We start from the raw sequence: 7878 nt of genomic DNA on the forward strand, positions 1-7878 counted from the left end.
GGAGTAAGGTGACGAGCGGGTGGAGGGTAGGAGGGTACGAAGAATGAACAGCGAGGGAGAAGAGACGGAGAAGGGACAGGAGGTAGAGGGGGTACGGGAGAAGGTGACAGCGGAGGGATAGAGAAGGTACGGGAGAAGGTGACAGCGGAGGGGTAGAGAGGGTACGGGAGAAGGTGACAGCGGAGGGGTAGAGAGGGTACGGGAGAAGGTGACAGCGGAGGGGTAGAGAGGGTACGGGAGAAGGTGACAGCGGAGGGGTAGAGAAGGTACGGGAGAAGGTAGGAGATAAGGGTGTGTGTGCGTGCGTGCGTGCGTGCGTGCGTGCGTGCGTGCGTGCGTGCGTGCGTGCGTGTGTGTGTGTGGAATAAAGGGGGCATGGCATGATGTAGAGGAAGAGAGATACCAGTAAAATCAAAGAATGAAGCGGGAAGTAGATGCATAGGTATGATGTGGGAAGACAAAGGCGTGTGCTGAGGGCGCCCAAGAGGAAATATATAGTAGGAGAACAGGAATGCTTGAATTAAAAGAGATTTGTTCAAACGGCGGGCAAATGGAAATAAGATATTCGCGGATGTGACTGAGAGATATAACAAAGCCGTAGGCGTGGGAATGAAAAGTGAGAAAGAAAAGGTTGAAGAGCCGATGCGATAGGTAATGCATATATATATATATATATATATATATATATAGAAATAAAGTTGGCGGTTGTAGTGTAAGCAAGAGCATCGGTGGTTCTCCTTGACAGCACACTGACCTCCTGGCCTCGTCGTTCGCGACAGTCTCAGTTTATTGCCAGCCCTACAATATTTTAATATCGTAAGTGCCCCACACATACATGCATTAATCATGCTACTCTCAATCTCATCTAGCAGAGCTCTCATCCCCCCCCCCACCTACAAAGCTGATGCACCGGGTAGTTGGATGTGTTCCCTCAGATGCTAGTATTTTAGCCGTATCTATGTAAAGAGTTACTTCGGGAGAGATCCCCCAATGCTGTGTGCAGGAGCATGCATCCCTGTGTTTTATTATCGTACTTGCTGATAGTGGTACGGTCGGAGCGATGCGCAAAAAAAAATATTGTGAAAGCTATCCGGACATCGAAAAGCAATTTACGTGGCGGGCCGATCGTTCGTAGTAAATGACTTCCAACTTTCTATCGATGTACTTGTCCGCAATTTCTTCGCTGTTATCCGGCGAGCGCCATGTTTGCTTGTGATTGTGAGCTCGTGAGAGTCCCCCGCTCCCTATTATCTACTCCTGATATATATATATATATATATATATATATATATCGATGAGATAGATCGATAGAGAACCTGCGCCGTTTACATATATATTCCACGATTTGTTTCTCGAATATTTTCCAGTTGTTTGACAACGGGCGGATATGTTAATAATCTCAGCCAACCCTAGTTAGCAATACTCTAGTAATACTGACCGTACAGCGTCATAAGAAACGCCGGCGATCATCATTTTTTCGACGCCGTGCTATTGTAGCGTGACTGCCTAGATAGCCGTTTGTATAAACGCCTTACGATAAGAAAAGCGCGTGCACGTTTCTACACGTTACCGTTGGTTGTTGTCGTCGTTTTTGTTGTTTTCTCGTGGTGTTTACTGACGATTTTTGATCTAAGATTTGTTTGTATATATGTGGTTAAATATATAAATATATATACATCACGACGCGTTTCTCTATTGGGAACTACTTTTTACTCGTGACCTGTTATTGTCGCAGCGGCAGCAACTGTGAACCTATAGTGACGTCACGGCGAAGTGTTATTACTTCGGCCATGTTGCAGGTTAAATTATTCGTCTCACATTCCATTTCTAGGTTCCATTTTTCGGTGTTTTTCCGCCTTAATTCTAATAGACCATGTAAAGACTCTTTTTAGGAAGAGACTGTGTCCGCATGAGATAACAATGAGAACCGATAGAATTATTTAGGATGAAAAAAATGTGTAAGGGGAGTGATTGACAGGCTATTAATGCTTGCCACCGTCTCCCTTTGTCGGACATGATGGGCGGTGAATGCTTGTCTTTATGTACGTCTGTTTCAAATGACAAGTTGTGAATGCTTGTCGGTGTCTATAGTACACCCTTTACCTATTGAGATTCCACGATTTGTGTCTATTGGCAAGAGTACCATTCAACATAAGAATCGTCCGCTGCCATATACCTTGTTGTATCCATCGCCTTCAGGACTAGGTGAATTCTGCGTGCAGAAAAAAATCAATAACAAATGTCTAGGATCCTTTTAAATAGACATTATTCTATGAAAAGGCACTCTATAGGTATCCTTATTCGCAATCTTTTAAAACCGAATTGGCTCGCGTGCGTGTGAATGGTCTATGTGTGTGTACACGGTGTTCGGTGTGCGTGTGTGTGTGTGTGTGTGGTGTGTTGCGTGCTTGCCGTCGCGTTGGACGTGCGTGCGGCGTGCGTGCATTGCGTGCGCCTGCGTGTGTGTGTGTGTGTGTGCGTGCGTGCGTGTGTGCGTGTGTGCATAGAGTCTCGTTTTGTAGAATATACGCGAGTATATTGTTTACACCACGTGGTGGCGTTTCTGTGCACTGCCGAACTAGTCTCGAAGGCGAATCAGCATATAGTATCTGATAGCAACGGTTCTCTCGTTGTCCAGTGTTGCCAATGTATATTAATCTATCATATGCGCGCTGCAGTCCGGGCAGTCTGCAGTCAAACCTCGACAGAGTCGGTCACGTTACCGGCGACGAACCAATCATCGAACGTCTTCTATGCCGAATAGGAATTTTCATCGGCTCGATGTTTTGTTGTATATTTCTTACTCCGCGAGCGCCGTGGAGATCTCGTCATAATCGTGCTTGCCTTTGCAGTCAACGTTTTATAAATACAGTTTACACGTGGTTGTGTGTGTGTGTGAGAGGTGCGCGTGTGTGCCTGCTCACACATTCGATCTGCTATAGTTCGATCGATCGGTGATTGATTTATGAAGTGTAAATGTAGGTCGCGTGTTCTTGGGCCTTGTTGTAGATCGTACGCTCTGTTAAGAGAACACGTACGCCAAACTGGTTTACTCGGTGTATGTATAGGAGATGTTAGTTATAGGAAGATGGGTGTTTGCTCGGCGCCTGTATTAGAAAAATAAACTAACTCCACTACTGTTAAGTCCAAGTCCCAGTGTTTGTTCGAATATTATTTATACGCACGCATCCTGCACGCATGCGTCGCTGCCCAGAAGCGCACGCACGCATGCACGCACGCACGCATGCATTCGTTCACACACAACGCCGGCCACACGCACTACGACGCGCTCCCACGCGCATGCGCCACAGATTTCAACGTTTTGACATCGGCGACGGCGTTTCTGCCAGTAACATGTCCGTGCATGAACGCACGCACGCATGTACGCACGCACGCACACACGCACGCACGCATGCACGCGCGGGCATTCGTTCCGAAAGGATCTAACCCTACTAGTGACATTGATCAAAACGGCGCATTCTCGGCGTTAACGGGTCAACGCCGCTGCGGTCACGTCTACAACAACTTCACGCGTTAACCTCCCCCCCACCACCACCCCACCCCCCAGCCTCACACAGACTTCTACTGCGCGACCCGTTTGTCGGTGATCGGATAAGATCTACAAACAAACGTCCCGTGTGAATGCGTGCCCGTGACCGGCTGCTCGCTCGCAGAGAAAACTTGCGGAAGTCGTTCGCGCGCGTTGCCAGCAACGAGATGGTGGCGCGGCGCATTGTGGTAGCGGTAGCCGCCATGCAGCGTGCGGAGAGAGAGACTGCGAGGCAGCTAAGCTAGGGCAGAGACTCATTCGACAAAGATCGCCAAGTCGGAAGTTATAATGTAACAGTTCACACGCACGCACGCACGCACACGCACGCACGCGCACACGCACGCACACGGACGCACGCACACACTGTCACACACACACACACACACACACACACACACACACACACACACACACAATAATATATATATACATATACAACAAAAAACATCGGGACTCCCATAATATATTCCGTATACATATCCGTGGCCATGGCCCAAATGGATTGTTGATAGTATGAAGCCCGTATCTTTCACGGCTATATCTGTGGGCGCTGAACGATGAAGCTAGGTTACCGATAGCATCACATGCGTCAAATGATGATTAAGTGGCAATGAATATAATATCATGAATAATACTAGTTGAAGAATGCTATCCCGCGCGAGCTCTGGCACACCCCGTATCTATATATGTCGTTCGCTGAGAATTAAATGATAATGGCACTAGTGCTTGAAGGGTAATTCTTATGTATGGCTATTATACAGAGTTATTCTTTGGTTGTGTATAAAAGATGCGTCCGCGTTGGCAGCATGAAATACGGCTGCACACGCACAGCATGCAGCATGCACATATGCATCACGGCGCGCGTACAGGCACGTACGCCACGAAACGCCAAATAATACAAGAATATATGCAGCGCGCGGCGCCCGCAGGTACGCCGCGCACGCGGTCCCATGTAATGCATATAGGCGTCGCACAGCTACGCACGACATGTGGCGCACGCACTCGCACGCGCCGGGGTAGCCCATTCGCGGACATAATGACGCGTGCGCACAGCAACGCACCAAACATCGCGGAAATGTACGCCGCGCAGAGCACGCGCCATACGCGGACAATGTACGCGCGTCGCACGGGCAGACTGCACCTATGCGCGGACATGTACGCGCAACGCCACGGCTACCGCGCACCAATCGCGGACATGTACGCGCATCAGGCACGCACTGCATCCATCGCGGGCGATATACGCGCGCAGCACGCACGCGCCCATTCGCGGACAATGTACGCGCTTGCAGCAACGCACAAGCATCCATCGCGGACATAATACGCGCGCCCACGGCACGCACACCATCGCGGATATGTACGCGCGGCGCATACGCACGGCAGTACAGTAACGCAACGCATCCATGCGGACATTTATGCGTCACGCAACAGCACGCATCCATCGCGGATCATATACGCGCGGCCACGCACGACCATCGCCGGACCTGTACGCGTCGAGCGCGGCACGGCACGCACGCCATCGCGACATGTACGCGCAACGCACCGGCACGCACGCACTGCATCCATCGCGGAGCATGTACGCGGCGCGCACGCACGCAGCCCATCGCGGACATGTAGCGCACACGCAGCGCACGCAACGCACGCATCCATCGCGGAACATGTACGCGCGGCGCAAACGTACGCAACGCACTGCCATCGCGGACATGTAGCGCGCACGCGATCGCACGCTATACCATCGCGGAGCATAGTACGCATGGCACGCACGCACGCTGCCGCGCCATCGCGGATATGTACGCGCTGCGTCACAGCCACGCACGCAGCGCATCCATCGCGGACATGTACGCGCGTGCGCCATACGCACCAGCACAAGACGCATCGCCGGAACATGTACGCAGTCCACGCACAGCCACGCGAGCCGCATCCATACGCGGACATGTACGCAGCGCGCACATGCACGCACCCAGCCCATCGCGGATATTGTACGCCGCGCGGCGACTGCACGCAGCGCACGCAATCCAATCGCGGACATGTACGCGCAGCGCAACGCACTGCACGGCGCATGCGCGGACACTGTAGCGCGCACGCACGTACGGCATCCATCGCGGACATGTACGCGCGACGCAAGCTACGAACAAGATTATTTCTCTCTAGTCCGGCATCGGGAACCCGTGCGATTTCTTAATTTATGAGGGCAGCACCGGTCCGCTACGCCTTGATTTATTTTATTCTGTCCCCCCCACTCTCTCCCCTCTCTCCTTTCCTCTCTCCCTCTCTCTCTCTCTCTCACTCTCGCGCGCGCGAGCCTTCCTCCTCGCGCCATTTCTCCCTCGGCTCGCTAGCTCGAGCTCTCTCGGCGCTCCTCTCTTTGCACTCACTATCTCTCTCTCTCTCGCTCATGGCTTCTCATCTCTCTCATCGATCTCCTCGTCTATCTCTCCTCTCTCTCTCTCTCTCTTTCTCGCTCGCTCGCTCGCTCTTGCTCTCTCTCTCTCTGTCTGTCTCTCTCTCCCCCTCTCTCTCTCTTTCCCCTCTGGCCCTGGTCGCATGATTTATGTCTGCATGGTCCTCCGTGGCCGACCGAGGCTATTGCGCGTCACGTCACGTGCGTGCGCTCTGCTTGTTATTCACTTATGCAAAGCGCGCGCTCCACATGCAGCTGCTAGCATCCGTGTCATCCGGTCACCCAGCTGTCCGACGCCGCTCGCCCGGTGACGTCACTCGCGGAGACGTCACTCCCGATGACGTCAGCAGATGCGCACCTGAGATGACCTTCGCCGCTGTTCACCTATTACAAACGGAGCTTACGAAGTCGATCCTCGAAGCGGCGCATGCGCACACGCGAGGCGACTGTTCGTAGTTCTCGCGAGGAACCGTAATAAGCGTTCTCGCGAGGTATGCAATGTATGTAGTAAGCGTGCTTTAATATTATATCAGGGTCGTGCAGGCTTAACTCTATATGACTTGCATCTGCGCTAGAACAAGGTTGTAAATTCGTCAACTGGCTAGAAAATGACAAAACACGTGTGTAGCTCAAAGCGCCCCCGGGTAGACGTACGCCTTCGGGTTGGACGGAAGGTTCGGGGGAAACGCGCCACTTCGCGTTTTAACGAGTTACGAAGAAACTTGAAACCAAATTGAAAACGTCGCAAATTTGCTCACTTAGTTCATGTTGACGTTGGGATTGAGATTAAGGTTAGTGTTACGGTTTATGTGGTGGTTAGGAGGTGTGTTGTTTTAGATATTGATTGGATAAGGTAAGGTAAGGTAAGGTAAGGTAAGGTAAGGTAAGGTAAGGTTAGGTAAGGTAAGGTAAGCGGTACCGCAAGCTGAGGGTAAGGTTGGGGTTGATGATATGCTTACGGTTTAAATTAGTGGTATGGTGAGCTAAGGGTTAAGGCCGCGGATACTTAAAGTGATTACGGCACCGTAAATAGTAAAAAATAAAAAAATATTTCTACTTTTTCACAAAATATAAGTAATTCTGCTCACTTTTTATGGTTAAATTTCTGCATTATACTTCTTATTTTACTATATTGTTCGATGTAAACATACACTCGTGACGCATACATAGCCCATAGCAAGCAATTAATGTCAGGAACACTAATATCAAATCGTCCAGGTTTTTTTGGATTTTTAACTAGTTGAGAAATAATCTTATCAGGTAAGAATTTGATGATACGTTTAGTCCCGTTAGTTCTTACTTTTAATGTAAAAAAATGGCAACAAACATTTTACAAATTTTACCATAGAAAATTCGTGACGTAGTCAATTTAAGGTGTGGGTTAGAGTTACTGCTGCATATGGAAATATGGTTGAGAGTAGTGTTACGTTACAGTTGTGGTTACGGCTAAAAGGATAAAATTAATGTAGTTGAGGCTACGGTTAATGTAATTCACGGTAGTAGAACGGTGAAAGCTCCGAATAAAATTATCGCTACAGATAATGCGAGAGTTGGGTTTAAGGTCAGGTGGAGTGAAGGCTGACGTTAGGGTTGCTTCCGCCTCGGCATATAGCTTCAATAAGCGCATTCAGTTCATTCTGGCTCATCTATAGAATCACATCGCACGCAAATCTATAATTAAATTGATTTTGGGTTGGAGAGACACTCTATCACGACACGGCGCTGTTATAGCTATTGAAACGAACAGACAAACCGAGTACAGATGCAGGCCCGTAGCCAGCTTTATATTGGGGGGGGGGTTCGTTTTTCAATGTTGGCAATTTGCTCGGCAGGGGCGTGTACAGGATTTGTATCAGGGGTGAGTCTAACCGTACCCCAAGGTTGCGAGCACGCGAGGGGGGGGGTATTTGGGGGGCCCTCCCCCAGAACA

General features: G+C 50.1%; 1 protein-coding gene across 3 annotated transcripts in view; it reads left to right on the forward strand.

Moving 5' to 3' along the window:
- Positions 1–316, forward strand: part of LOC106804929 (homer protein homolog 2-like) — a 110549-nt gene extending 110233 nt beyond the window's left edge. For 2 of the 3 annotated variants that reach the window (XM_014806340.1, XM_014806364.1), the window contains one exon: positions 83–316. The gene's annotated coding sequence lies outside the window, so the exon portion shown is untranslated. The remainder of the gene's footprint in view (positions 1–82) is intronic. The other variant, XM_014806357.1, reaches the window with a different exon arrangement.
- The last annotated feature ends 7562 nt before the right edge of the window (positions 317–7878 follow it).

This window comes from Priapulus caudatus, unplaced genomic scaffold (genome assembly GCF_000485595.1).
Source record: "Priapulus caudatus unplaced genomic scaffold, Priapulus_caudatus-5.0.1 Scaffold5, whole genome shotgun sequence".
In the NCBI taxonomy this organism is placed as follows: domain Eukaryota; kingdom Metazoa; phylum Priapulida; class Priapulimorpha; order Priapulimorphida; family Priapulidae; genus Priapulus; species Priapulus caudatus.